The sequence below is a fragment of the Copadichromis virginalis genome, linkage group LG16 (assembly GCF_057382275.1).
Source record: "Copadichromis virginalis isolate Kocher_CV1m ecotype Utaka linkage group LG16, C_Virginalis_male_GT1.1, whole genome shotgun sequence".
Taxonomy (NCBI): Eukaryota; Metazoa; Chordata; class Actinopteri; order Cichliformes; family Cichlidae; genus Copadichromis; species Copadichromis virginalis.
In genome coordinates this window covers 9,369,154-9,386,285 of record NC_140633.1, presented here as the reverse complement: position 1 = coordinate 9,386,285, position 17,132 = coordinate 9,369,154, and the positions used below count along the sequence as shown (strand labels likewise).

Here is a 17,132-nt window from a genome sequence, read left to right as displayed (position 1 = left end):
GTGAAACTGTGCTGGAAACTCAGCCAGTGGGCTGCGAGGACACAGGAGGACGGTGCATAATAACGAGGGTAATAGATGACTTTGCCCGTCAGTGTGATGCCATGGTTTCAGGTTGTGCAAATTAAACCGTCTTGTATGTAAGGCTCGACCTTTCGGATAGCAGCTCTGTGTGTGTGCGTGTGTGTGTGTGTGTGTGTGCGTGTGTGTGTGTGTGTGTGTGTGTGTGTGTGTGTGTGTGTGTGTGTGTGTTCTGGTTCCCAGTCTCTTGGATGTGGTAGATTATTAGCCTTACTGCCCCTGTCTCCCTTCCTTCTCTCGTTCTCTTCCCTCCGTGTCCTGTTGATTAGGTTTATTATTTTATTTACATAAAATACATAAAATGAAAATGAATTCATTTTGTGTTTATTTATCACTTTTAGTTTAGTTATTAGTGGGAAAGATTCCTACATGTTGTTCTGATAGTAAAAACCTCTGAGACAAATCAGTCATTTACTTCTCACAATTAAGTAATTAAGCCTTGTTTTTGGAAATGCCATTAATTTTAATACAAAGAAGAGAAGACATACACTCACTGGACACTTTATTAGGTACACTTTGCTACTACTGGGTTTGTAACCTCACTGTAAAGAACCCTGTTTATGATGATCTGAGCTTTGTAGTTCTTTGACTTACTGCTTCCTTCCTATCAGCTCAAAGCAGTCTGGCCATTGTCTTATGACCTCTGGCATCAACAAGGCATTTTCACCCAGAGAAACAGAGATAGAGATGGTTGTGTGGGACAAATCACAGTAGATCAGCAGTTTCTGAAATACTTAGAGCAGCCTCTCTGGCACCAGCAAGCACACAGTCATTTAAATCACCTTTCTCCCCCATTCTGATGCTCACCACATCTATGTAAATGCCTACCATACCGCCATGTGATTGGCTGATTATATATTTCAGTTAAAGTTAAAGGCTGCTTCCTTTTTGCTCTGTTATGCGAATAGGCAGACAAGAACAGTGTATTTCAACCAGTCTGTTAGTTGATAACCACATTAGTGTGAAGTTTAATGACACACAGCTGAAGTGATGCTTTTGAGAAATGTGCATTTTTTCCCACACAGCTAATCATAATTGAGGCGCGTCATCCTGCTGTGTTGACACATTATTGTTTGCTGATGTAAACAAAACAAGGCAAGCAAACCCAAACACCATACAACACTCCAACTAAATTGCAATCTATGGTTTGTCTCTGTGTGAGGTCAGGTTAAAACAATCTGTCTACACTTTTGTTACCATTCGAAATGAACATTATGCCTTTAAAATCAGATTTTTTAAAAATATTTTCATAAACTGGCATGGTTTATGGCTCCTGCCTTGCCCATGAGCACTGCTGCAGCCTGAGTCACCCTGGGAATGCCAGTTGCACGCCACCTCTGCTTGTTTTGCGCTGTCAAGAATAGCACGCACTTCGGTAGAGAGCAGCAGCGAAATGACATGACTCACAAAAGTCACCGACGCTCAGTTAATTATGCGAGATTCATGATCTTTTGAGTGCACAGCCAGCGACTGAACAACACGCCAATTTGCATATTTTTCTGGAAATTTTCAACATTTCACAGAAGCAGAACTAATGTGACAGGACTCTAACTGAAGGCTGCACTTGAGTGTGCACGATCAGCTGTTAAAAACTGAGACACAGCGCTGCCTGGAGATCGATTAGATTAGTCGACACGTATAGATCAAACACTTCGCTACCTGCTCCGTTGCTCACAAACATTACAACAAACTTTAAGTCAGTTTGAATTTAAAAAAAAATTAAAGGGCTGGTGTCAGTTTTCAAACGATTTTTAGGGGAAAAAAGTTGCAAGTTTGGTAAAAAGCACATTAATTGGTGGTAACGTCTAAAGATATGACAGTGGCTTTAAAGGTTTCCATGATTGTATAACAGAGTAATGCGAGCCTTTGAAGTGCCACTTTTCCCAGCTCATATCACGTAGTGTGTCCTCGTTGCAGTAACTGCTGGGATCTGCTGTGTTCGATTTGAACTTCATAAAAAAAAAGTTTGTTTAGCAACAGCAACCTAGTGATCTCAACTGGAAAGCTGCAGGCAGTAATTTGCTCCTAATTAGACACGTTTCCTTTAGTGCCTAAAGGGTGAATGTTGAACTGCACAAGTACAATGTGTGTATAAGTGTTTGTGCTCCTGTGCATTTCTGTGTGAGATAAACATCGAGAGTTGTTGAGCCGTGAACTCCTGCCGCTCTGTAACTTGCCTCTTCACCCGCTTCCCGCTAAGTCTTCATTAAACTGCCTGATTCAGTTACCAGTAACTGGAGCTTAATTAGGAGAATTTGATTTTCGCTGCTGGGTCTCGTGGAGAATGTTGATAGTCACTTCTTATGGACAGAAAATGAGTGAGATGCTCTGCGGTGGGCTGCAAAAGTTTCAGCTTGCAAAAAAAAAAAAAAGTTCCAGGTTGGAGACTGTGCCTCCAGTCTGCTTTGATTCATGCTGTTTTTGAAAGCTTTACTAGTTCTTCACATAAGTTCACAGGATGACCACCAAGAAGAAAGAGGACTTTCAAGGATTCAAGATAAGATTCAAATTAAGATGGACAGCATCTGTTGTAATTGCTCTGTATATATGTCTCTGTGTGTTTGTGCTGTATGTGTGGGTCTGAAACATCTAAACATTAGAGGTGAGCAGGTCAATCTAAATATCCATAGTGTCGATACCAACATTGATATTGGTATCAGGCCGATACTAGTGTGATGGGATTGATACTTTGTGTCTATCCCCTAAGTTCAGCACTAGCAGCACTGAACTGTGTTAAACAACTTTTTGCAAATGAAAAACTATTGCTCAAACATGCACTATGAAAAAATTCTGAACCTTTTTGTGTTGACTATCATGTTTATTTTGATTTCTAGCCTATAGCACATCTAAACAACCAATCTGACCCACAGTGTTTTAGCGGAAGGCACATTTACCTACCAGGTCTCCAACAAACACAGTTTCAAACTGCATGAAAAACTGAACGGTGTGTTTTGTTGTGTTAACTCATTATTGTGGAAAGTAAAAAATCGCAGTGATTTAGTGGTCATTAAAATGTGCAAATTGATGATGATTCAGCTCATAAATCATCGCACTGTGCTCTGCACTGCATAAGCTTTATAGGTTAAAAGTATCGGCATTAATATCAGCAGTACTGGCCCTGTATTCACTTGGCATTGAATATATACCAAAATTTGCAGTATTGCGCAGTATTACTAAAAATACTTTCAGGACTCCATCCATCCATTTTCCTCTGCTTAGCCAATTCAGGGTCCAAGCTGCCATAGGCTGAGAGCTTTCCGGGGTACAACCTGGAAAGGTCGCCAATCTGATGTTGGGCTAACACCGACAGACAATCATTCACACTCACATTCACATCTATGGGTAGTTTAGAACCACCAGTTAATCCTACCCCACTAACTGTATGTCTTTGGACCTTGGACAGCAGCGCTAACCACGCTGTCCTGCTTCTGCACTCATTTTTTATTATAATAAATTTCACGAATTGCTGCTGGTAGATATATCATGCATTTCAGTGTACATTCAATCCAATAGTGATAATAAGAAAATGTGATGTTTGCGATATTTCAGTTGGTGACGAGTTTCTCTGCGTCTCTCCGTGTGTTCTGTCAAAACATTTCAGAACAAAAGAAAAAAAACGGTGCCATTTTCATCCAAACCCGTTGCAATTTTTCAGTCTCGATGTTTTCTGACTGAGAGTGACGTCTTTATTGCTGCTATCAACAAAACTCTTGCTGGTTCTCTGTTTTTTTCACCTGATCTGCAGAAACGCCTCACGAGCACCACGATTGGTGAATCTGAAATGTCCCACGCTAAGATGAAGGTGCTCACACAGAGGTCTGGAGCCAAACGTTGGCCCTGATGTTACCTATTGTTATCTGTCTTACTTAAATCTCGGCTTTGCTGCTTGATTTGCACCGAGCCCAGTATCACATTCATGCCACTTGTGGTCAATAAAGCCATACTGAATCTGAGCAGGGTCATGCAATCCCAGATCCTGTCTGCACGACTTTCTTGTGTAGATGCGGGACATTGAAGTGTGTGTGTGTGTGTGTGTGTGTGTGTGTGAGAGAAAGTGAATAAGACTTTAGGTCACAGACTAAGCAGTTTATGAGAATTCTTCCTCCTCACTTGTTGCAGTGAATAAAGCCTGATCCCACACTGACAGTGGAGATTATGGGGAGTTTCTGTGTGTGTGAGCGGACACTTCCTGCTGCTCAGCCCTAAATTCTCGGCTTAGCTCCATGGAAAATCCTCTTTACTGTATTTTTCTACCTGTCTTTCTCACACTTAAGTGTCTCAGCATCAAGCTGGAGAATGTGGTCGAAGAACTGGGTGCTTAATTAGCTGACTAAGAGTTTGATATGCACTTCATATTTATTATTACTATAAAACAAAGCCTTTTATTCTTTGGTTCCAACCTAAATGCCCTTTTAGTTAATTTCTGCATTTATGTGATAACATCCTATAAGATGTACAGTTAATAAATCATCATTAGTGAACTTTATCATTCCTCTTTGATTCATTTTTGCTCCTCTGTGTTGAAGTGAAAGAAACAGCAGCCATATCACGGCAGCTGACGACACAAGAGGGATCGCGAGTCTGAGCTGCTCCTTCAGGTTGCCTTAGAAACCAAACCAGGGCTATTTGTTCCAATTTGCTCTGTGGCACTGAGATCAAAAAGCTTGGAACCAAATGTGCTCTCTGTATATTAGCATCTGTGTTTGGTTCGACACAGTTTAGGCGTCTGTGTGCCGCATTTACATCTGTGTGTTCGTTTACAGTTGAGCCACATATTGGTTGTGTTGTTTGTGCGAGTCGAGTCAGGTTTAGGGCTTAATGTGCTTGAACTATACTGAACTTGGTGGTTTGTTATTGTCCAGTTAGGCCATCAGTTGTTACAAAGGCCTCTCGCAGGTCCCTCTTTCCCTTCAGCCCCCCGCCCCCCAAACCCCATTAAGGTTGGGGTTTAAAAAGCCGTTCCCGCTCCGCCTTCTCTCCTTCATTGAAAAGTTGGCGGTTTGTTTACGAGACCGCCAGCACTTCTTTGTGGTTCTGCGCTCTGCTTATGAGATGGAGGCGAGTAGCTAGTGAAACACTCACCCCTCCCCCTTCCTTCTCTGTCTCCTTTCCCCTTCTAACAGAATCAATTTGAAAAGGACAGACGGCCCTCACAGCCCCCTGTGCCTACACCCCAGTGATGCTTAGCTGGTGAGTACACTTTAATCTTTTTCATTTGGAGCCTCCGTGTCATTTTCATGCACTACTTTGACTGGTTTCTATATCCTTCTCTGAATTGCTGCTATGCAGTGGTGCAGCAAGTTAGTTGACTCTTTTTACTTTTATCCTCAATTTTTTTCCTGGGAAACAACAACATTTCTCTCTGGTCTTGTGGATGAAGGATAGCAATTACTCTTTTCCTCTCATTCTAACTTTATTTAAATGTCTTCCACTCCCCCCAAGACCAAAAAGAAGTCTCACTGGCCTTTGTGGTAAAAGTAAGGCAGTCTTTTTTGGTGAAAGTCCTTTATTCTGACTGACTGAAGTGATTTGAAAGGCAGTGGGGAGAGTTTTGCAGTAGAGGCGGAAGAGAGGAGGATAAGCAGAAGTGGTGGGGGCAGGTAGGGGTGGAGGGGTTTCATGCAGGCTGCTAACGGTCAAGGTTTACCTTTCCACCTCTCTTTGTCCCTCTATTTCTATCCATCTCGTTCAATCAATCAAACTATGATGCACAAGCCACGCATCAGTTATCTACAACTCGAATTGTTGTACTTAAAAATGAGTTAAAAACAGCACAATGCCAACAAAAAATAAAGACAAGGATAAAATAAGTGAGTGTCAAATTGATGCTGGATAGTCAAAAGTACTTTTTTCCATGTGAAAGCGAAGCACTCTGGTCGTCGACAGCCTTGTGCCTAATTGACACAGCACAGTGAAATTATTATACAGGTGACATGAGTGCATAATCATCTTTTGAAATCACCTTCACCAGAGCAGGCTGGGGCCATTCTCAGAGCTTTTACATGCCTTTTTTAATTCAGCTGTAGCAAGAGCAAGAAAGTTGGGTCATTATTCCGTCCATCAACACCTGACGCTTGAAAGTTTATCTTATGTAACGTTTTAAGATATTTCTACGGTGGGCCGGAGAGTTGCAACGTAACCAGCAAATAGACAAACCCTGCAAAAGCACACAAAAGGCAACGGAAGTAGGAAAAAACTCAGAAAGTACAACGGAAGTGTTATAGTGGATTTTTTGGGTGGGGGTTGTTTTTGCATATAGAAACTGAAACACACGAATAAATGCACTGAGAGAAAACGAAGTGGAGATTCATCAGTGTTGTGAGGGAGAGAAATATGCAGTCAGAGTGTATTTTAATCACATGAGTCATGTAATACTAAACTTATATATTTGCTATTAGCTGCTCACTGTTAGCTTGTCACTTCTGGAGCTGTTCCTTCATGTTCTCGTCTCCCCCCAAAACACTTCCCTTGTGTTTTGTGTGAAGTGGTTTCTCTTTTTAAAAATGTTTCCTGGTGTTTTCTTAACTTGCTGTGCATTTAAACTGTCAGGGCCAGATTTAATCATCCGGCCAAACCGTGTCAGTAAGGCCCGTCACCATATTAGGTTTAGACATTAAACCCTATGACTGGATGAACTGTGGCGAAAATTAAGTAAAATGTTGGTTTTCTACTAGAAAAAATTAATTATACTGTTAAAAAAAAAAGAGTGAAGGGAAGTGTAGTGCAGCTTTTTGTGCAGTTATAGAAAGTAGTCTGTCCATAATTGCACAAAAATGTACACAAAGTACAACAGTTTTTTTCTAAATGTGTTATTAACGTGGCATTTTTAAATCTCATAGCTATGTTGGTGAGTACAGTTGGAATGTGATTGTCCCCTGAGGGAAGGTATCCAGATTACAAAAAAACTGAATAGTAGGCATGTTTGAAGCTAAGTTTTTAATATATGCAAGCTCTCCTGGAGTTTGGATGATCTGATATCGTCGTGTTGGTGTTGTTCCCAGATCATCATGAAAATGTTGTTCCAGGTTCAACATCGCAAGTGACCAATCACATTGTTGTGACGTTATTCTTTTGTGCGCCAAGCCATTTGGGCATTTATGAAATTACAATGTTGCAAGGACAATATCAGTTCTGCTTACCGTTTATTAAAGCGTTAGGGTTAGGGTCAGGGTCCGTTGATCGGCGGACAGAGGCGGTTTCTCGCAGCTTAAGTACAGTTTTTGGTTTTACGGCGGTTTTTCCCAATGTCGCAAAAGAATGATGTCACAACATTCTGATTGGTCACTTGCAATGTTGATCCTCGAACAACATTTAGTATGATGATCTGGGAACAACACCAACACGACGATATCAGATCGTGCCTTGAGCATGTGCTAATGAACAGAGGTGGTGAGAAAACTGTTGGCCTACATGTTTTAAACACAATGGCATGCAGAGTGAGCTCAAACTTTCATTTAACTTGTCTCAAATACCTTCACACACACACACAAACACACATATTCACTGAAGCTGAACATGAGCCAGAGTGACATAAAAAAGTTTTTAGAAGGTCTTTTAGTCATTTATCAAATCTGTGAAAATGTGGAGGAGAGCAAAGTGAAGGAAACAACATCTAATAAAAATCTATCCCTATTTGTGAGATTGTTTTTTTTTTGTTGCCTGGATATCATATTCTTTGCTGTCCCAGTGCTCATTCAGCTATGTAAACTAGATCCTATTGTTACGTAAACAGTTCAAAAAAACGCCTTGGATAACAGAAAGTCAAACTGAGGAGCTGAAAGTCAAACGTTTGGCATCCCCTCGGAGAAAATGACCTTGTTTACTGAGCGACTGAGCAAAAATGTTGTACTCCTAAAATCAGAATTTATGCATCATTGATTTTTTTATTTTATTTTCATAAAATATATAATAGGGTTATTTGTAATGTAGCAACTTTATTGACTTAACCTTGACTCAACTGGACCTATATATATATATATTAAAGCACTTTTCATTGCATTGCAAATCTAACCTTGCGTATTTGTTCACACTGCACAAAGTATTTAAATAGCTCTAACTTAATCAGAATTAGTGAAATATGAAGGCTGTTTGGATACTTTTTATTAAAACGTAAGCAAGTGATGCCACTCAATTTTTGCTTTCTGTGGCTTTATTCAGTCTCAAGTGTATCTATCATCTTGGTTTTGATTTCAAGCCCTTTTTATCTTCTGCCCAATTTCTCCTAAAATTAGTAGAGACTGCTCTTGCTCCAATCTCAACCACTTCTTTCTCTGTATTTAATATCCCTGAAGGCCATCCCTGGAATTTGCTTATTTTCTATTGCTCCACTCCCCTTGCTCAGCACATGCATTCAGCTCACTTTCTCTATTCAATTCAATTTGTGGCCTAAATATCTCCCCCTAATATGTGTCAATGGAGTAGAGTAGCAGTGCTCCCTCTCTGGCTGCTTTGAAGAAGCTCCACTGCGTTTGTCTTGGTTCTCTCTGCCCCTCTGGGAGGAGATCAGGGGCTCCAATCGTGGTTGGCATGATGTCTCCTCCAGCCCCGCTGTTGTTTGCTGATATTTAGTTCAGGATAACAATAAGCCGGAAGAAAACAAGCTCCTTTCAGGCCAATAAGAGATGGAAGGGCTGGACTGAGAGGGAGAGAGAGGCCTAGAAAAAAAATGGGGGTGGGAAGACATGGGTCTCATCCCTGGACGGGGATGCTCTTTAAAGTATTCTGTTTGTGGCCCCCAGGGCCGAATTAAGGGAGCGTCATTATCCCTGGCAAATTACCACGCTGCCTTTGTGGTCCAGCCATGGTACATTAGGGTGCCTTAAAACGTGGCTGAGCTGTGCCTATTCAGTTTGCGAAAGTGGGGCCACTGGCAGATCCTTGGCCTGACTCACAGAGGAGGCATTCACGCCCTATCGGGGGGATGGTGACAGCAATGATGGTGATGGAGAGGTTCTCTTGAGATGAGTAAAGAATCTCTCGGGCCAAGGCTGATGTGTGATCTTCAATCACGTGCCAGCTGATGATGTAATCATTTGGCTTCATCGAGGGTTTGAGCCGCTGAGCAAATCCGGGCCCTGACTGAGACATTCCTGAAGATTTCCACGCCAGTAGCAGGAATTAAATTAGATCCAGTCTTTTAGTGGAATAATAATAATTATAATGATAATACGTTTTTTTGCTGTTAGATTAAGATAAACTTTCATATTCCTGCTTTATTATTATTATTTCTTTATAATAAAATATTTTTTTGTCAGGATTTGATTAAATATTAATCAGCCTTTGACCTTTTTTCCGCCAAATTTCAGTAGTTAGCTTAAAAATATAAGAGTTGTGGTTTTGCTTTAAGGTGTACAGTTATCAACAAGTACAAAGAAGAAGAAATGGCTGTGGATGTTTTACTTGGTCAGTGCTTTCATGTTTCAAGAGGCAGTTAAGATAACTGGAAAAATTCCAGTGTCTTGTATCCAACGCTGAAAGTGAGCAGGAGGGGCTGATTTCAGAAGAAATGTCAGATCCTTTGAGCCTGTGCGAAGGATTTCAGTAGTTGCAGAGTGTCTGCAACAAATAAATGTCTCTGAGTTCTGTATGGCATCCACTACAAGCTGTGAAGGAAGCTGTTTTTTTCTACATACACTTTTTGCAGATTTTTTAGTCTTTACTGCAACAGGACAGTGAAGAGAAGACAGGAAAGCTGGGAGTCACGGAGTAGATAGCCACAGATTTGGTGGATTTAAACCCGGGCTTCTGCATTAGCCTTACTGCATATTGGGTCACCTGCTCAGCCCAGTGAGCACCCCGGCAAGCTTTGTTTTAAACATTTGCAGGTAGCTCACACTCAGCGAACGTTGATCCTCTGGGTCTGAAACAGTTAAATTAAGTTTTCATCCGATGCCAAGTAAAGCCAGGGTGCTCCATGAGCTATTATGTCAAACTCTTCAAAGAAAACTAAATAAGAGCGCTGCTGAAGGCGCCGCAAAAGTTCTAGTGTGTGAAATATTTGTTCTTGGCACTTTGCCTTTATTTATCATCCAATCAACTGGAAGCTTTACCTCAGCGATTGATGTCTCCCTCATTTTATTTTTCTTACCATGATAGGTGGGAGATTTCATTACTTTCCAACATTGTTTCCGGGTTTTATGAACTCAATCCCTCCGCTGAAGTAGATGAAGAAAGGGAGGAGGGCTTTTGTCCAGGGGCTGTGGCAGAAAACCCTGAGCCTGTAAATCCTGTGCTGATCTTTGGATCATTAAGCTGTGAGCCCTCAGTCCTTTGGTTCTTTATCACCAGGCCTGGATCCCAGGCCATAATAGAGGCTAACTGGCTAATGATTAGCTGTCTACTGCAGCTACTTGAAAGCTGACTGCTGCTGCTGCCAATCTGAATGAGAGGAGGTTTTAAAAACATATAAATCCTTAAATGTGTTTCTCTTTTTTCCCCTCTCAAACCTTCTCTCTCAGGATCTGGAACTATTCAGTTCTTTACAAAGCTTATTGTGGAATGATGAGTGTTTTTTTTCTCCATCTTCATTTTGTATGAAAAGCCATGTTGACTTAAGCTATTGTTGATTTGCATATTTTAAGCCGCTTGCTCGTGTAACTACTTTACAATAGGTGTTGGAATGGCTTGTGTACATGCTTGTTAATTTGACAAACAGCATTACCTTCTCCCCGTACTGCCTCTGAAGTAATCGCCTTGTCTCTAAACAAGCTCCATGGAGCTGAAAGGAAGGGGATGGAGTCTGAGAGGCAGTGTTTTGGATAACAATCACTTTGTCTTCCTCCTATCAAAAATCCTTGATTACTTGATTATTCAGGAACCACACAGGCATATGAATATGAAACTTCTCACCCTTTGAAGCAAACATAAGAAACAGCTGGGATGAAATCTTCTTTATTTAAAATGTTGCCTGCGAATTAACTAGTTTGGAAGAGCGATCTGGAAGACGGCGCTACTGCGTCACTAATTGACAGACTCGTGGTGTTTACATCGTTTCGTGCTCCATAATTGGGGGAAAAAGGGTAATACACAATGGTTTTCCTTCAAGAATTCAAGTGTGTTAATAAAACTTGTTATTTAAATTTTTTATTCATCCTTTATCTGTGTAGGTTTCTCTCGTTTAAATCACGGACAGGACCCTATTTTGTTACAAAAAGCTCAAGCTTGCGAGAAAAAGAGGGATCCTGAATGAGTTTTGTTTTCCACAAACATAGATGTAAATCGCTATATCGTGGGTCGCATGAGGAATGAGAATGTGTTCCATCGAATTAGATGCCAAACATGTGGAGACAAGGAGGCAGAGAATAAGAGAGGCTGGTTAGGTCTTCTGCTTATGTACTTGAGGGTCATCAGCCTCTGATGATAAGCTGCTGGCTAAGATGGGGATTATGCTCAGGACTTGTTGAGGACAAGGATGTGGACAGCTGCAGGAAAAAAAGGTAGTTTTTCCTTTTGTACATCTTTGAAGTACGAGTCCACCTGAGGAGCATGAGCATATGTGGTGCATTATGTCTTTGTGGAGCCACGTGGCCACAAGGCCATAAGGCTGCCCGCACACACACATCTAGACTTGTGTGCATCATCCAAGACTAGCAAACTGTGGAAACCACAGCATTTCTTATAGTTAATGTAACATACAAAGTCAAACTGAGAGGAAGCTCAGCACATCTGAGGATCAGGGAAGGATTATGTGTACATATCTGCTGCATTCTGTAAGAAAGAGTCCCAAATGTTTGCTTTTCCCTGTGACTTCACTTTTACAGAGGGCGTTGACTCGATTTTTAACACAAGGGTCTAAAACTAAAGGGTGTCACATATCCCTTTAAAACAAATATGTGATTTGGACCGGACTCAGTTAGTCTGTGATGGGATTAAAATTCCAGTCTTTGGCAGTCTGACATCCAGGATGCTCATCCAGTACTCTGGCCACACACCTTTATCTCTGGGGGGCACACTGCTTCCTGCATTGGCACTAAATGTTGGCAACAAACAGAATTCCTAGTGGTCTGGTTTGGCTGATTCTAAAATGTGCCTTCTCTGTTGCTCCTGTGAGGAAGATTACCTTCCCTGTCTTTAACTCGCTCTTACTTTTACCCCGAGAAAACACAGGCTGTTTAAGGCAATCAAACACAGTACATTTCTTCTATATAAGTTGTGATGTTAACCTTAACTTGTATATGAGCCCGTAACCACGTAACGCACAGCTATAAATCCAGCTTTAGTGTGTTAACACATCTGAAATCCTATTAGAAACCCTTGATTTATTTTGGGCTAAATCAGCCTCACCTAAATCAGACCACAAGTAGAACTTAACTCTCTCCTCTGTTAGATTTTTTTAAACCACCACTTTCACTCTCCACAACCTGTGGAGCAAACTTGCTGTCTGCTTTTTAGTCATTCAGTAAGGATTAGTGGCACTGTGTGTTTTCTAATTATAGAGCTGGACTGTGCTCTCTCCTCCACTGAGGGGTCACATCAAGCCCACCAGGCTCTCAGCCAGGAGCTTAGTCACAACTCTTAACCGCTACTTTCACACATTTATGCCTGTGTTTCTTAATTTGATATCTTTTTAAAATTGCTATCTTTTTCTTCGTCTTTAAAAAAAAAAAATCACTGCATGCTCTGTTCTCTCTTTTTTTTTTTTGCGCCTGTCCATTTCTCTGTTTCTCCCTCTCCTGCTTGCTGAGTTCACAAGAATGACTTTTCATTTGGATAAAATAAACTCAATGAGGTAACTGTCAAAATAAATCACTTCCTATATCAAGGAGGAAACAAGTAAATGCCCGGGAGAAAGGGATAGCAATTCCCTTTTTTTAACCACACAATCAATCAGTTCCCCTTCACATCTTTTCACATCTTTTCATTCTTGCCGAACAATGGGTTTGATTAACCCCTCTGGGAAAGCTCATTATCCATTTCCATCACAAAGGTGTTTGTAAGGCACTTGGATTTGAAACGCCTCAGCAAAAAAACATAGATAAAAGGAATATATCGAGCTTAAAAAAAGAAAAGCCAATGATAAAAAAATGATGGCTGCCAGTCTGAGCTCATGCATCTGGTTTAACAACTAGCCAGATGTTGCTCCTGCATTCTTGATGTCAGTAAGATGTTTTGATCGTCGTGACTGCTTTGTGTGAGTTTGCCAACTTACTTTAAAATCTCATCTTTTTCTCTGCCACTTTAATTAGATGAATTGAGTTGTGACAGTGGGACTTGAATTATATTATATGTATGAGTTTATTTTGATTATCAGAGTCTGTTAAGGACGTGCGGGAATACCATTGTTGAGCCAAATCAATTTCTCTTCTTCGAGGGACACCCAGGAAATAGTTCAATCCATTTTTAATCAAAGCACCTTATTATGCTGGACTTTGGGTTTGTGTCCTGTTTTCGCATCAGTTATTTGATGAAATGAAATGCACAACCATACAGCAATTGCAAAGATAACGGCTTGCCTTTTGAATTTAACTTAAAATGATTTATTTATGTTGTAAATATGTTATGATGGGCTCGAATTCTGGATATGCTTTGAGTGATATAATGCACACACATCTCTGTTTATCCTACATACGATCACAGTTTTAGCCATGTTCAAACTTTTTGATCCCACAGTCCCTGCATAGTGAGGACATGAGCAGACGACAAAATGTGTGGCAAGCAAATCCCTGCAGCTATGGTGTTGACAGAGTTGCTTTGTGTCAGTGTGTCCAATACAGAGATCGAGACAGGTTTAGCTTAACTTAGCTTAGCGTAGCCTAGCTTAGCCTAGCTACAAGACTAAAAGTCAAATTGCAGCCCAGTGATACCCACGGGAATAAAAATAAACATGATGGCAGTAAGCTACACAAGCCAGCGCACTCTAAGTGATGTTCCCAAACCTGGATAAATGGAAGGATTCCAAATAAGTCATGCGGATCCATCCGCTCTGGTCACCTCTTGGGAAATAAAGGAACAGGCATAAAGTTGTTTGTTATTAGAGGCACAGCTACTTTGAGTGACAGGAGGGTGCCTACTATGCTGCTAGTTCTGTGCTAGGAATCACCTCAGCTAAGTCAAATCACTAAACTAGAAGGGATCTAAGTGTTGTTATCATTTGAAACAATTTCAGTGAAGTTATCTAAGAACTAATATCCTCTATACTTTTTACAGTTTATACAGTTTTGATGAGTGCTCATCAAAACTGGATAACAAGTACCGTTACTCCTGGTACCCAAAAATAACAATGTTCCAGCAGCAGGTGGTTAACATAAACATATGTGATACCATATGTGGCTATAGCTATTTTTATATTCATGATCTGTGGTAGAACCACACATCATATGACACACCCTCACGTAAATCCAATAGTAATTTGTGTGTTTATTGAAATAATTGAAGCACAGACAGTTTTTGTGTTGATCAGTCTATCCTTTTCTTACCATCTCCCTGTACTAGCTTACAGTAGATTGGGTAAAGGGATGGTCAACTGCAGGGATTCTCACAACAACAGCTTATTTAAAAACTTAAAATGGCCCTTTAGCCCTTATTACATTTCTCTGGACATATGGGAGTAGACCAAAACACCCTGCTCTAAATCACACAGACATATTATGAACTAACAAAACCTCTGAAATACTCCAGCTGGCCAGTAAGGCTTTGTAGTTTCCATTAACTTACATTTTTAACTTTTGTGGGCACATTTTCACCTCTCTTCTAAGCACACAAAGTAAACCTGTTTTTCTTTCTCACCCGTGAGTGTCTTTCAGTTGACTTTGTGTGATAATATAAGTACAAAGTGCCTTGAGGTCATCTGGATTTTATTTCAGTCCCTCTTCTTTTCTATGCCCACTTTATAAAAGGTACGTTCACTTCAAGATATCAAAGTGGGATTACTTGTAATTCTTATTCTTGTACAGGATGACCTCCTCCTTTTTGGTTGAATTAGGTGCCTTTACAGAATTAATTACTTTGAGCTTTGGGGCTGAGGAGATTTCTTCGTATTTTCAGTATCTGGGTCTTTTGTGTTCCCTCACACCAACATGAGAGAACAGGACTGACTGAGAAGGTGTTATTAGTTCTGCTCTCTGTTAATGTGAAAACATAGAATCAAGCCTAGATGAACGTGTGAAGGCTTAAGTGAAAAGTGCGAATGTATCTGGCTAAACATCCTGCACCAATTAGTTAATGATTAGACTGGTAATTAGGTCTTTGGGAATCGTACTCTTTGTGGAGCTGATTGATAGTGGCACTTGTTCACGCTGTTCATTTGAAGTTTTTGTGGATGCTCAGATTCCGGCACATTCTAAAACCCATCCACACGCATGCTTTGATGAAGATATCCACACCGCAGCCTCCAATTTACAGCTCAGCTTGATCAAACTGCTCATTTACAAAACTAATGAGAAAATGAACAAAAATTAAGAAATCATTTAGCTGTTGTATTACATGAAGACAAGAAGCCACATTTCTTTTTCTTTGTTTTTTATTCCAATTACATCACAATAGATTTAATTATAGCTGCGTGTCTTTTTTGCATCAGGCTCTATCGCCTGTCTTTTGTTTGGGAGAGGATTCTTCACTCTCTGGACTGTAATCAGTGTTTGAAAAGACACTACGATCTGGGAACCAAGCGCTGGCACTGTTTAGGAGATGAAATGGAACAAATGATCCGCTGCAGCTTTTTCTGTTCATCTGTGATTCCAACATGTAACTGTCTCAGAAGAATAAGAACCATTTACATGTAGCGATCTTTTAAAACACAGATGAGTTGTTTTTTTTTTTTTTAAAGATCTTGCCCAGGTTGACGGCACTTTCGAAACTCTCGAATTCATCCGTGAAGTTTAGACGGTTGGATGCGGCACAAAGCTTTTACTTCACTTCAAAACACTTTGCACTTGTTTGACTTCTTACGGTGTAGCTGCAATCTTAAATCCCTCTCCCTAACCCTTCCTCTTCCTCCTCCTTTGCTTTCTGTCCTTTTGAGAACAGCAGGATCTGACAGCCCTGAGCCGAACAGTGTGAAGTTTGTGAAATGGAAATGGCTTTGTGGTGTCTCCTAAACGCCTGACCACTTTATCTTATGTGTGTGTGTCTGTTGGTGTACATGTGTATATTTTTCTCTTTCTGTATGTGTGTGTGCGTTGTGCACATTTCTTTAGCTGTAGTTTCATGAGTCCAGAATGTGAAATGGACTTCTGAATCATTCTCTGCTGCCAGCTGGTGATCAGATTTTTCTTCCCCAGTGCGCAAATAAATAGGATCAGATGCTGCAATGTGTCTGCACTGGTGGCAAATTCTTTCGAGCCATTGCTAAACTATACAGTTATATGTTGTTTTTTAAAAACTATTATTATAGTGTTTATGTTGGAAAATAAAAAAAGGAAATGAAGAATACCCTGATTTTAGACCTATAGCTGATTGTCAAGCTCTTAAAATTCGTTAACTATGCAGAATGTGCCTCTCGTGTTCCCTCAGCCTTTGTTGCAGGCTGAAATTCAACATTTTGTTTTATAATAGTGAAAACCTAACCTTGCAGTCTTCTTCCAGCTCTTGTTAGCATGAAAGAGAAAAGCACTAAAACATCAAACATTATCAAATGACTCCTGAAATATAAGCCATTTCTGCACTATCTAACACAATGCTTCAGTGTGTTCCAGTCTACATTTCACTGAATACACTGCTTCTCTGTGACACAGTTTCCCTCCCTTGGTCTTTGAAGTGTAGCCAAAAGTCATGCATCGTGGCTTTTGCAAGCTTCTGAGCACAAGGCGAGACATAAGAGAAGTCGATTATACTTCTGTGTTCGGAAAATTGTCACTATATGTCACAATATAACAATACGGGCTTGCAATATAACTTGTCAACAACCGGTGACAGACTATAGCCAACCAGATGTCATACATTATGCAAGAGGACTAAGGTGCTTCAGGGTGGTAAGAAACACTGTACATATTGACTAACCAAAGTGTGCGATGACATGAAACCCAGACCTTGTACAACTTGGCTGATTCTGAGCTTGTGTTTACTGCACTCGCAGTTATATTTTTAGCTGTCTACTTGTCATCTGATCGCATGAATTT

The 17,132-nt window shown here is 40.5% G+C and overlaps 1 protein-coding gene across 3 annotated transcripts in view; it reads left to right on the top strand.

Moving 5' to 3' along the window:
* Nucleotides 1-17,132, top strand: part of sema5ba (sema domain, seven thrombospondin repeats (type 1 and type 1-like), transmembrane domain (TM) and short cytoplasmic domain, (semaphorin) 5Ba) — a 200,121-nt gene that overhangs the window by 36,768 nt on the left and 146,221 nt on the right. For all 3 annotated transcript variants that reach the window (XM_085435174.1, XM_085435173.1, XM_085435172.1), the window contains exon 2: nt 5,202-5,268. The gene's annotated coding sequence lies outside the window, so the exon portion shown is untranslated. The remainder of the gene's footprint in view (nt 1-5,201; nt 5,269-17,132) is intronic.